This window comes from Macaca fascicularis, chromosome 3, assembly GCF_037993035.2.
Source record: "Macaca fascicularis isolate 582-1 chromosome 3, T2T-MFA8v1.1".
NCBI classification, from domain to species: domain Eukaryota; kingdom Metazoa; phylum Chordata; class Mammalia; order Primates; family Cercopithecidae; genus Macaca; species Macaca fascicularis.
Window position 1 is genome coordinate 90964445 of NC_088377.1, and position 13076 is coordinate 90977520.

At 40.9% G+C, this 13076-nt stretch overlaps 1 protein-coding gene and 1 non-coding gene across 11 annotated transcripts in view; one reads left to right on the forward strand and one right to left on the reverse strand.

Moving 5' to 3' along the window:
- POU6F2 (POU class 6 homeobox 2) overlaps positions 1-13076 on the reverse strand; it is a 496562-nt gene that overhangs the window by 141390 nt on the left and 342096 nt on the right. The window lies entirely within an intron of this gene.
- On the forward strand, positions 4026-4139 carry LOC123572648 (small nucleolar RNA SNORA20). The gene has a single exon (XR_006697201.1). It is a non-coding gene; the product is annotated as a small nucleolar RNA SNORA20 (small nucleolar RNA).

Here is a 13076-nt window from a genome sequence, read left to right on the forward strand (position 1 = left end):
ATTCTGCCCCAGAGATTATGATGTGTGACCATCTCACATATAGTCAGTGTTATCAGCTCTAGAAGTATTGCTACACATGTCCTTAATCTGCCTTTTTGCTTCTTTTGCATTTAAGGTGGAGATCTAAGTGTCTCTTGAGATGTCAGGGGAAAATAAAGAAATAAATTCTTCCAGTGAAAACATCCCTACACATTTCCTCGTATTGTCTGAGCCACCCAAGCTTCTTTGTTAGGTTGATTGTTTCTGCCAACTCTAGCAGCCTATCTCAAATTGTGGACCAGAATCACCAGGGGAGCTTGTTAGGAAATTAGATTCCAGAGAGTAGGGCAAAATCTGCATTCTAAAGACCTACCTTAGGGGATTGCGAGCCATTACCCTTGGGGCTCCTAGCAGTCCTACAGGGAGCTGCAGCAAATGCGGAGAGTGCGACTTTTCCCTTGACTTTCAACCAGACCAGCTTGCAAACGCGGCTCCCCAACACTGAGACTATTTTTATTTTTATTTTTATTTTGAGACAAAGTCTCACTCTGTCACCCAGGCTGGAGTGCAGTGGCACAATCTTGGCTCACTGCAACTTCCGCCTCCCGAGTTCAAGCGATTCTCCTGCCTCAGCCTCCCGAGTAGCTGGGAATACAGGCGCGTGCCACCATGCAAGGATTTTTTTGTCATTTTAGTAGAGATGGGGTTTCACTATGTTAGCCAGGATGGTCTCAATCTCCTGACCTCATGATCTGCCCGCCTCAGCCTCCCAAAGTGCTGGGATTATAAGTGTGAGCCACCACGCCCGGTCTGAGACTATTTCTTTTAAACAAATTTTTCTGCCATTGGAAAAAAAAAATTAAAACAAGATCGTTGTTTCAATTTGATCATTGCTAGAAAGAAAAGAAATAGACATCTGGAAATAACCCAATGTTCTTTAGTGCCTTTTGTTTTGGAAATTAGGGCAATTCACCAACCACTACTGCCTTTGTTGACATTTTAGGGCACACTCTTACTGGAATGTTTTAGGACATGTTAAGTCTGAGACATAACATTAGCTTTTAGATGCCTCATTAAATAGGAAAGATAAGAAGCGAAGGATGAGTGCTCCCTGTAAAGCAGAATGAAGAAGCTATGCAGGACTACCCCAGGAGAGCTGCACCTGCTCAGCAAACTGTTGGGGGCGGGGGCTAAGGACTCAAAAGAGGTGGCAAGTGCCCCATGAGTCCCAGGGGATGCTTGCTGAGGTCTCTTTAGGGAACAGCTGACTTCCCCACTATTTCCACCTGCAGAATAACCCCACCTAGGCCTAAAATCTCAAAAAAAGTAAGAGAAATAAATTGAGAAACCATTCTAATGTGGATGTGGGCACCCCAAAGTAAAGTGCTTCTCCTCTCACCCTAAAAAAGCCAGTCAGCCTACAATCTCACCCCAAAACACTGAGCTCTCCATTGCGTTTCCCAGTCCTTCCAGATGTCTACTGAATGCCAACCAAGATGAAAGAAAAACAATCCACACCTAGACAATTTCCCCATGAAACTGCAGGACACCAAAGATAAAGATCTTTTAAAATCCAAAAATAAATGCAATTCAAAACCAGAGTGAGGCCGGGCGCGGTGGCTCATGCCTGCAATCCCAGCACTCTGGGAGGCCGAGGCAGCCAGATCACTTCAGGTCAGGAGTTCGAGACTAGCCTGGCCAACATGGTGAAACCCCGTCTCTACTAAAAAATATACAAAAATTAGCTGGGCGTGGTGGCATGTGCCTGTAGTCCCAGCTACTCAGGAGGCTGAGGCAGGAGAATCGCTTGGACCCAGGAGGTGGAGGTTGCAGTGAGCCGAGATCATGCCACTGCACCGCAGCCTGAGTGACAGAGCGAGACTCCGTTTCAAAACAACAACAACAACAACAACAACAAAACAAAACCAGAGTGAGATACCACCTCACTCCGTCAAAATGGTTATTATCTAAAAGAAAACAAGCGTTGGTGAGGATGTGAAGAGGGAACACTTATATACTATTGGTGGGATTACAAACTAAGACAGCCTTTGTGGAGAACAGTATAGAGGTTCCTCAAAAAGTCTAAAATGGAACTACTATATGATCTAGCAATCCCGCTATGAGGTATATATACAACGACAATGAAATCAATATAATCAAAGAGACATCTGTACCCCTATGTTTACTGCAGCACTATTCACAATAGCCAAGATATGGAATCAACCTAAGTGTCCAGCAACTGTGAATGGATAAAGAAAATGTGGTACATATACACCATGGAATACTGTTTAGCCATAAAATGAATGAAATTCTGTCATTGGTGGCAACATAAAAGAACCTGGAGGACATTATGCTAAGTGAAATAAACCAGACACAAAGAGACAAATACGACATGATCTCACTCATACGTGGCATCTAAAAAAGAAAAGCCATAGAAGCAGAGAGTAGAACAGTGGTTACCAGAGAGTGGGGAAGGGTCAGGGGAGGAGAGGCAAAGCTTGGTCAATGGGTACAGACCTAAAATTAGATAGGAGGAGTAAGTTCTGGTGTTCTGTTGCACAGTAAGGTGACTATGGGTAACAGTAAGGTATTGTACATTACAAAGTAGCTAGAAGAGAAAACGATAAATACACGAAATAATGAATACAACATAGATATGCATGGAAATATCAAATGGTAACCTATAAATGTGGACAATTTCAATGTCAACTAAAATAAATACCTTAATTGAAAGTAAAATGTGGTGTGATTTTGAGCACTTGGTGGAGTATGAAAGGATGATGCACTTGGATGTTTTCTTTGAGTAGCACTAAAATCCACACTGAGAGGAACACCTGATCACTGCATATTTTTTTGGCTCTGCAGGAAATAATAAGGTAGCTATATTAAAGTCAAGAGTGTTTACTGACTTGCAATTTTTAACAATAATAAAGCATGAAAGATTTCACAAGAACACAAAAGCTATCATCTTTGACTATGTGGAAGGGAAAACTTGGTGGGAGGGAGGAGGGAAAAGGAGGACGGAGCACTACATGGAGAGTAAAGAGATGGCTCTGTAGATGACAGAACAAATAGAGACTTAAATATGCTACTTAAAATTATGCAGTTAACTAAAAATAATGCTATGCTTCTCTTCAGAGCAGGGAGATAAAGACAGTGAGAGATGTAAGTGAACTAAACCCTCATACTCCATAGCAGGAAATGAACAGATGATACAACAAGTTAATAAAAGACAGAGATAAATTGGAAGTCTTTGGAAATATGGAGGTAAACTCAGAAAGCCTAAAACCAGAAATGGTTAAATGTGATTCCCCCAGGGAGTAATCCTGAGGGTGGAGAGGAGGATGGCTGAGAACTTAGCATGTTTTCAGAAGCCTTCCGGATTGAATTGATTTTTAACCACATGCATGTATTACACTGACAAAAAATTTAAACAAAAATTAGTTTCAAAACTATCGCTACATTTTATATGATAACAGCAAATTCCTATATTTTAGGCACTGTTTTAAGCATTTGACATTAATCTCTTCATTGGTTTTTTCAACAACCTTATAAAGTAAGACTCCTAAATCAGACTCTCTCAGATGCAGACCCTGATCTAAGGATTTGAGCACAAATGATTTAAAGGGCTCCCAGGAAAAACCAGGAGAGGAGCGAGGACACCAGGATGAGAGGGCAAGAAGCCAAGCAAAGGCAGGATTTCAGGGCAAGTCCCAGCCTCATCCTGATTCCAGGGAGCTCTGAAGCATAAATGACACCTTGGGGTTTATCCTGCTTCACAGGGTCCATCTATTCCCTTGACTCCTCCCAACACCAGTCAGTCACTGATTCCAGCTGGGGACTGGGCATAAACTCCAAAACATTTTGACTTTCCGTAAGGGGGAAGCGACTTCCGTGCCTAAGAATCAAATAACTTCTAAGAATCAAAGTATATATATATTATATATATTTATAATATTATATACCATATAATTATATTTTATACATATTTACAATGTTATATATAATATATATATTACACCAAGCCATGTTAAAGACACAGATGGCTTCCCATTTATTTGCTGCTTATAGTCTCACAGTGATATGAGCAATTATACACATGGGATAAAATAATATTGGGACACTGGTTATTTCATCTCTTCTGCATGGACTAGACATTGTTTCTGTCTAGTATATCTAAATATCCTTGAATTGGTGAAGGTTTTAACATATTGACAGAAACTAAATGTCTATCAGATGAAGGTTAGTCATTACTGGAAGTACAGAAAGATGGCATCAGAGAAGCCAATTCTGAGGTTGGAGTGATGGTCAGAGGCCATGCCCTATCTAGTCCAACTGGCAGGCATATCCCACTGTGTAGACACATGTGGCCATTATATCTCTGAAGAAATTGACGTGTCAAGTCCTGTATTTATACTCATCTTGTAACCTTCTGACATGATAAGGATTTTCATGGAATCATCCTTTATAAGCAGAGAAGGTGTTGACCAAAGGGCAATAATATTAGTGCCCCTTGACAATTATATTTCTCTTTGTAAATTAAAACGGGCATTCTGGTTTTATAATCTGTCTTCTTCAGTTTGAGTCAGCATTGTGATATTCTGATCCAGCCTAGGACACTAATTAAATTGAGTTTGTTGCCCTAGGCTGAGATCTAGACCCTATACGGGACCAAATTCATCTTTGGCTCCACTGATGATACCAACTGTGGCGTGAACCTTCTTTTGAAAAGTCAACAATGGACATTTGTTCCTGATAGATGAAGAAATATTCCCTAGGACTATTCCACAGGATGCTAGCTCCCACATATGCTCCATGAAAAAAAAGCGTCCAATGGCCAAAAAAATTATTTTGGAGATACTGGATGTTTCATCCTATTTTTGGAAATCCAGTGAGCATTAGAATATTAATGGGTAGAATTTCAGCATTAAAGAAACGTGATTAACATTTTCTATCCAATACCAACCAAACTCATTTGACCTTGGAATGCCATCTTTTTTTTTTTTTTTGACACAAACTAATGCATACATATATGGAACTAATATTATTGGGAGGGCCCACTTAGAAATAACCTGAAGGTCACTGTCTTTGTTGTCAGACATGAGCATTTTATAAATGAAGAAATTTTATACATATGTCTATATATATACACACACATATAATTTTATATATATATGATTTATATATTTTATATCAGGATGTCTGGAGGACATGATGAACTATTTTCAATATAAAATAAACTTAATACAATTCTTTTTCTTTTTTATAGTAGGGGGGGGTCTCACTCTGTTGCCCTGCCTGGCCTTGATCTCCTGGCCTCAAGCGATCCTCTCAGAGTAGCTGGGACTACAGGCATGTACCAACATACCTAGCTTGCCTAATGAAATTCTTGTTTACTCCTAATAAGACTGCATGTGTTAATTCATATGTCAAGCTTATCCAGTGTGATGAAACTGGCAAATTCACACTAAAGAGAAACTTTGAAGGTAATAATCATCCTTGATAGATAAAAAATATACATGTGTTAAAATGTAAGTATGTGTTAAGTAGGTATATGCATATGAATTTCTGTTTTTTTTTTTTTTTTTTTTTTGAGACGGAGTCTCCCTGTGTCGCCCAAGCTGGAGTGCAGTGGCATGATCTCGGCTCACTGCAAGCTCTGCCTCCCGGGTTCACACCATTCTCCTGCCTCGGCCTCCCAAGTAGCTGGAACTACAGGTGCCCGCCACCATGTCAGGCTAATTTTTTGTATTTTTAATAGAGACAGGGTTTCACCATGTTAGCCAGGATGGTCTCGATCTCCTGACCTTGTGATATGCCCACCTCGGCCTCCTAAAGTGCTGGGATTATAGGTGTGAGCCACTGCACCCGGCCTGAATTTCTTAATAAATGCAGTTTTTTCAGGGGGCGGAGCAAGATGGCCGAATAGGAACAGCTCCAGTCTCCAACTCCCAGCGCGAGCGACACAGAAGACCGGTGATTTCTGCATTTTCAACTGAGGTACTGGGTTCATCTCACTGGGGAGTGCCGGACGATCGGTGCTGGTCAGCTGCTGCAGCCCGACCAGCCAGAGCTGAAGCAGGGCGAGGCATTGCCTCACCTGGGAAGCGCAAGGGGGAAGGGAATCCCTTTTCCTAGCCAGGGGAACTGAGACACACAACACCTGGAAAATCGGGTAACTCCCACCCCAATACTGCGCTTTAAGCAAACAGGCACACCAGGAGATCATATCCCACACCTGGCCGGGAGGGTCCCACACCCACGGAGCCTCCCTCATTGCTAGCACAGCAGTCTGTGATCTACCGGCAAGGCAGCAGCGAGGCTGGGGGAGGGGCGCCCACCATTGCTGAGGCTTAAGTAGGTAAACAAAGCTGCTGGGAAGCTCGAACTGGGTGGAGCTCACAGCAGCTCAAGGAAACCTGCCTGTCTCTGTAGACTCCACCTCTGGGGACAGGGCAATAACAAATGCAGCCAAAACCTCTGCAGACGCAAACGACTCTGTCTGACAGCTTTGAAGAGAGCAGTGGATCTCCCAACACGGAGGCTGAGATCTGAGAAGGGACAGACTCCCTGCTCAAGTGGGTCCCTGACCCCTGAGTAGCCTAACTGGGAGACATCCCCCACTAGGGGCAGTCTGACACCCCACACCTCACAGGGTGGAGTACACCCCTGAGAGGAAGCTTCCAAAGCAAGAATCAGACAGGTACACTCGCTGTTCAGAAATATTCTATCTTCTGCAGCCTCTGCTGCTGATACCCAGGCAAACAGGGTCTGGAGTGGACCTCAAGCAATCTCCAACAGACCTACAGCTGAGGGTCCTGACTGTTAGAAGGAAAACTATCAAACAGGAAGGACACCTACACCAAAACCCCATCAGTACATCACCATCATCAAAGACCAGAGGCAGATAAAACCACAAAGATGGGGAAAAAGCAGGGCAGAAAAGCTGGAAATTCAAAAAATAAGAGCGCATCTCCCCCGGCAAAGGAGCGCAGCTCATCACCAGCAACGGATCAAAGCTGGACGGAGAATGACTTTGACGAGATGAGAGAAGAAGGCTTCAGTCCGTCAAATTTCTCAGAGCTAAAGGAGGAATTACGTACCCAGCGCAAAGAAACTAAAAATCTTGAAAAAAAAGTGGAAGAATTGATGGCTAGAGTAATTAATGCAGAGAAGGTCCTAAACGAAATGAAAGAGATGAAAACCATGACACGAGAAATACGTGACAAATGCACAAGCTTCAGTAACCGACTCGATCAACTGGAAGAAAGAGTATCTGCGATTGAGGATCAAATGAATGAAATGAAGCGAGAAGAGAAACCAAAAGAATAAAGAAGAAAAAGAAATGAACAAAGCCTGCAAGAAGTATGGGATTATGTAAAAAGACCAAATCTATGTCTGATTGGGGTGCCTGAAAGTGAGGGGGAAAATGGAACCAAGTTGGAAAACACTCTTCAGGATATCATCCAGGAGAACTTTCCCAACCTAGTAGGGCAGGCCAACATTCAAATCCAGGAAATACAGAGAACGCCACAAAGATACTCCTCGAGAAGAGCAACTCCAAGACACATAATTGCCAGATTCACCAAAGTTGAAATGAAGGAAAAAATCTTAAGGGCAGCCAGAGAGAAAGGTCGGGTTACCCACAAAGGGAAGCCCATCAGACTAACAGCAGATCTCTCGGCAGAAACTCTACAAGCCAGAAGAGAGTGGGGGCCAATATTCAACATTCTTAAAGAAAAGAATTTTAAACCCAGAATTTCATATCCAGCCAAACTAAGTTTCATAAGTGAAGGAGAAATAAAATCCTTTACAGATAAGCAAATGCTTAGAGATTTTGTCACCACTAGGCCTGCCTTACAAGAGACCCTGAAGGAAGCACTAAACATGGAAAGGAACAACAGGTACCAGCCATTTCAAAAACATGCCAAAATGTAAAGACCATTGAGGCTAGGAAGAAACTGTATCAACTAACGAGCAAAATAACCAGTTAATATCATAATGGCAGGATCAAGTTCACACATAACAATCTTAACCTTAAATGTAAATGGACTAAATGCTCCAATTAAAAGACACAGACTGGCAAACTGGATAAAGAGTCAAGACCCATCAGTCTGCTGTATTCAGGAGACCCATCTCACACGCAGAGACATACATAGGCTCAAAATAAACGGATGGAGGAAGATTTACCAAGCAAATGGAGAACAAAAAAAAGCGGGGGTTGCAATACTAGTCTCTGATAAAACAGACTTTAAACCATCAAAGATCAAAAGAGACAAAGAAGGCCATTACATAATGGTAAAGGGATCAATTCAACAGGAAGAGCTAACTATCCTAAATATATATGCACCCAATACAGGAGCACCCAGATTCATAAAGCAAGTCCTTAGAGACTTACAAAGAGACTTAGACTCCCATACAATAATAATGGGAGACTTCAACACTCCACTGTCAGCATTAGACAGATCAACGAGACAGAAAGTTAACAAGGATATCCAGGAATTGAACTCATCTCTGCAGCAAGCAGACCTAATAGACATCTACAGAACTCTCCACCCCAAATCAACAGAATATACATTCTTCTCAGTACCACATCATACTTACTCCAAAATCGACCACGTAATTGGAAGTAAAGCACTCCTCAGCAAATGTACAAGAACAGAAATTATAACAAACTGTCTCTCAGACCACAGTGCAATCAAACTAGAACTCAGGACTAAGAAACTCAATCAAAACCGCTCAATTACATGGAAACTGAACAACCTGCTCCTGAATGACTACTGGGTACATAACGAAATGAAGGCAGAAATAAAGATGTTCTTTGAAACCAATGAGAACAAAGATACAACATACCAGAATCTCTGGGACACATTTAAAGCAGTGTGTAGAGGGAAATTTATAGCACTAAATGCCCACAAGAGAAAGCAGGAAAGATCTAAAATTGACACTCTAACATCGCAATTAAAAGAACTAGAGAAGCAAGAGCAAACACATTCGAAAGCTAGCAGAAGGCTAGAAATAACTAAGATCAGAGCAGAACTGAAGGAGATAGAGACACAAAAAACTCTCCAAAAAATCAATGAATCCAGGAGTTGGTTTTTTGAAAAAATCAACAAAATTGACAGACTGCTAGCAAGACTAATAAAGAAGAAAAGAGAGAGGAATCAAATCGACGCAATTAAAAATGATAAAGGGGATATCACCACCGACCCCACAGAAATACAAACTACCATCAGAGAATACTATAAACACCTCTACGCAAATAAACTGGAAAATCTAGAAGAAATGGATAATTTCCTGGACACTTACACTCTCCCAAGACTAAACCAGGAAGAAGTTGAATCCCTGAATAGACCAATAGCAGGCTCTGAAATTGAGGCAATAATTAATAGCCTACCAACCAAAAAAAGTCCAGGACCAGATGGATTCACAGCTGAATTCTACCAGAGGTACAAGGAGGAGTTGGTACCATTCCTTCTGAAACTATTCCAATCAATAGAAAAAGAGGGAATCCTCCCTAACTCATTTTATGAGGCCAACATCATCCTGATACCAAAGCCTGGCAGAGACACAACAAAAAAAGAGAATTTTAGACCAATATCCCTGATGAACATCAATGCAAAAATCCTCAATAAAATACTGGCAAACCGGATTCAGCAACACATCAAAAAGCTTATCCACCATGATCAAGTGGGCTTCATCCCTGGGATGCAAGGCTGGTTCAACATTCGCAAATCAATAAACATAATCCAGCATATAAACAGAACCAAAGACAAGAACCACATGATTATCTCAATAGATGCAGAAAAGGCTTTTGACAAAATTCAACAGCCCTTCATGCTAAAAACGCTCAATAAATTCGGTATTGATGGAACGTACCTCAAAATAATAAGAGCTATTTATGACAAACCCACAGCCAATATCATACTGAATGGGCAAAAACTGGAAAAATTCCCTTTGAAAACTGGCACAAGACCGGGATGCCCTCTCTCACCACTCCTATTCAACATAGTGTTGGAAGTTCTGGCTAGGGCAATTAGGCAAGAGAAAGAAATCAAGGGTATTCAGTTAGGAAAAGAAGAAGTCAAATTGTCCCTGTTTGCAGATGACATGATTGTATATTTAGAAAACCCCATTGTCTCAGCCCAAAATCTCCTTAAGCTGATAAGCAACTTCAGCAAAGTCTCAGGATACAAAATTAATGTGCAAAAATCACAAGCATTCTTATACACCAGTAACAGACAAACAGAGAGCCAAATCAGGAATGAACTTCCATTCACAATTGCTTCAAAGAGAATAAAATACCTAGGAATCCAACTTACAAGGGATGTAAAGGACCTCTTCAAGGAGAACTACAAACCACTGCTCAGTGAAATCAAAGAGGACACAAACGAATGGAAGAACATACCATGCTCATGGATAGGAAGAATCAATATCGTGAAAATGGCCATACTGCCCAAGGTAATTTATAGATTCAATGCCATCCCCATCAAGCTACCAATGAGTTTCTTCACAGAATTGGAAAAAACTGCTTTACCGTTCATATGGAACCAAAAAAGAGCCCGCATCTCCAAGACAATCCTAAGTCAAAAGAACAAAGCTGGAGGCATCACGCTACCTGACTTCAAACTATACTACAAGGCTACAGTAACCAAAACAGCATGGTACTGGTACCAAAACAGAGATATAGACCAATGGAACAGAACAGAGTCCTCAGAAATAATACCACACATCTACAGCCATCTGATCTTTGACAAACCTGAGAGAAACAAGAAATGGGGAAAGGATTCCCTATTTAATAAATGGTGCTGGGAAAATTGGCTAGCCATAAGTAGAAAGCTGAAACTGGATCCTTTCCTTATTCCTTATACGAAAATTAATTCAAGATGGATTAGAGACTTAAATGTTAGACCTAATACCATAAAAATCCTAGAGGAAAACCTAGGTAGTACCATTCAGGACATAGGCATGGGCAAAGACTTCATGTCTAAAACACCAAAAGCAACGGCAGCAAAAGCCAAAATTGACAAATGGGATCTCATTAAACTAAAGAGCTTCTGCACAGCAAAAGAAACTACCATCAGAGTGAACAGGCAACCTACAGAATAGGAGAAAATTTTTGCAATCTACTCATCTGACAAAGGGCTAATATCCAGAACCTACAAAGAACTCAAACAAATTTACAAGAAAAAAACAAACAATCCCATCAAAAAGTGGGCAAAGGATATGAACAGACATTTCTCAAAAGAAGACATTCATGCAGCCAACAGACACATGAAAAAATGCTCATCATCACTGGCCATCAGAGAAATGCAAATCAAAACCACAATGAGATACCATCTCACACCAGTTAGAATGGCGATCATTAAAAAGTCAGGAAACAACAGGTGCTGGAGAGGATGTGAAGAAATAGGAACACTTTTACACTGTTGGTGGGATTGTAAACTAGTTCAACCATTATGGAAAACAGTATGGCGATTCCTCAAGGATCTAGAACTAGATGTACCATATGACCCTGCCATCCCATTACTGGGTATATACCCAAAGGATTATAAATTATGCTGCTATAAAGACACATGCACATGTATGTTTATTGCAGCACTATTCACAATAGCAAAGACTTGGAATCAACCCAAATGTCCATCAGTGACAGATTGGATTAAGAAAATGTGGCACATATACACCATGGAATACTATGCAGCCATAAAAAAGGATGAGTTTTTGTCCTTTGTAGGGACATGGATGCAGCTGGAAACCATCACTCTTAGCAAACTATCACCAGAACAGAAAACCAAACACCGCATGTTCTCACTCATAGGTGGGAACTGAACAATGAGATCACTTGGACTCAGGAAGGGGAACATCACACACCGGGGCCTATCATGGGGAGGGGGGAGGGGGGAGGGATTGCATTGGGAGTTATACCTGATGTAAATGACGAGTTGATGGGTGCAGCACACCAACATGGCACAAGTATACATATGTAACAAACCTGCACGTTATGCACATGTACCCTACAACTTAAAGTATAATAATAATAAATAAATTAAAATAAATAAATAAATAAATACGGTTTTCATGAAGGCAAAGTATTTCAGATAGTCTGGTAGGAAAGGTGAAAGAAACACAAAAAAGGGTCTTAAAGTGTGCAAAGGTAGGAAACTGGAGCTGGGACTTTTCTGACCAACTAGGATAACCTGGGGCTTAGCTGAACTCTCCCCAGGCTCTAGGAAAGCATCATTGTTATGGATTTTCAGCTGTGAGGAGCTTGGTGTGGAAATTCTGCTCCTTGAATAAGCCTACAGCATGAGTTAAAGAAGAAAATGCAGTTCTATCAATACTAAACATTTTAATAAGATCTTCTTTAAGACAAAAAATTTAAATAACCCTCTTCTGCCTTTTCCCATCAAATTGCAAGTATTTTCCAGGTGTTAATACAATAAAAAATTAGAACTCCTAGGGTTTAGGTGGGCATTTTGATTGAATTCTGATGGATAGATTCTACAGGTTCCTTGATTTTGCTTAACTGATGTTTGGATAACCTGAAAGGAATCCATAGACTGTTTATGGAAACACTGATTCTTGATTTGAAATCTGTTTGCTCAGCAGATGGGACCAAATTTATCCTTCAGAGAATCTAGCAACCTCGAAATCCCAGTACAGTTTACTCATAGAAGAACTGGTAGTATTCTTTCCTTACAGAGTTTGGCAGAGGATTGGTGAAGAACATGGCAGACACAATGGGACTCTCCTTGGATATCAGTTCTCTGTGCTCTGCAAATTTTCCAATACGTGGATAATCAAGTGGTGGTGGCTGTTGTTTTTCTGAGAAGTCTGAGATTCACTGTCTATGCCTCATTGTCTTTTTGAAACCAAACGAGTTTAAGGACAGAATATACATTTGGGTGAGATAGGAAGCAGCTCATAAAAGTGCTCATATCACATTCAATAACATTATTTTTCCTCCATTAATGTGAAAAAGACCTATTTACATCTTTGATGACTTCTTAGAAGGCCAATCCACCTTCGAGGTTAAAAGGTTTAAAATTATAGCTAACATTTATTGAGCATGGGTTTTCCAGGGATATTTTTACTTT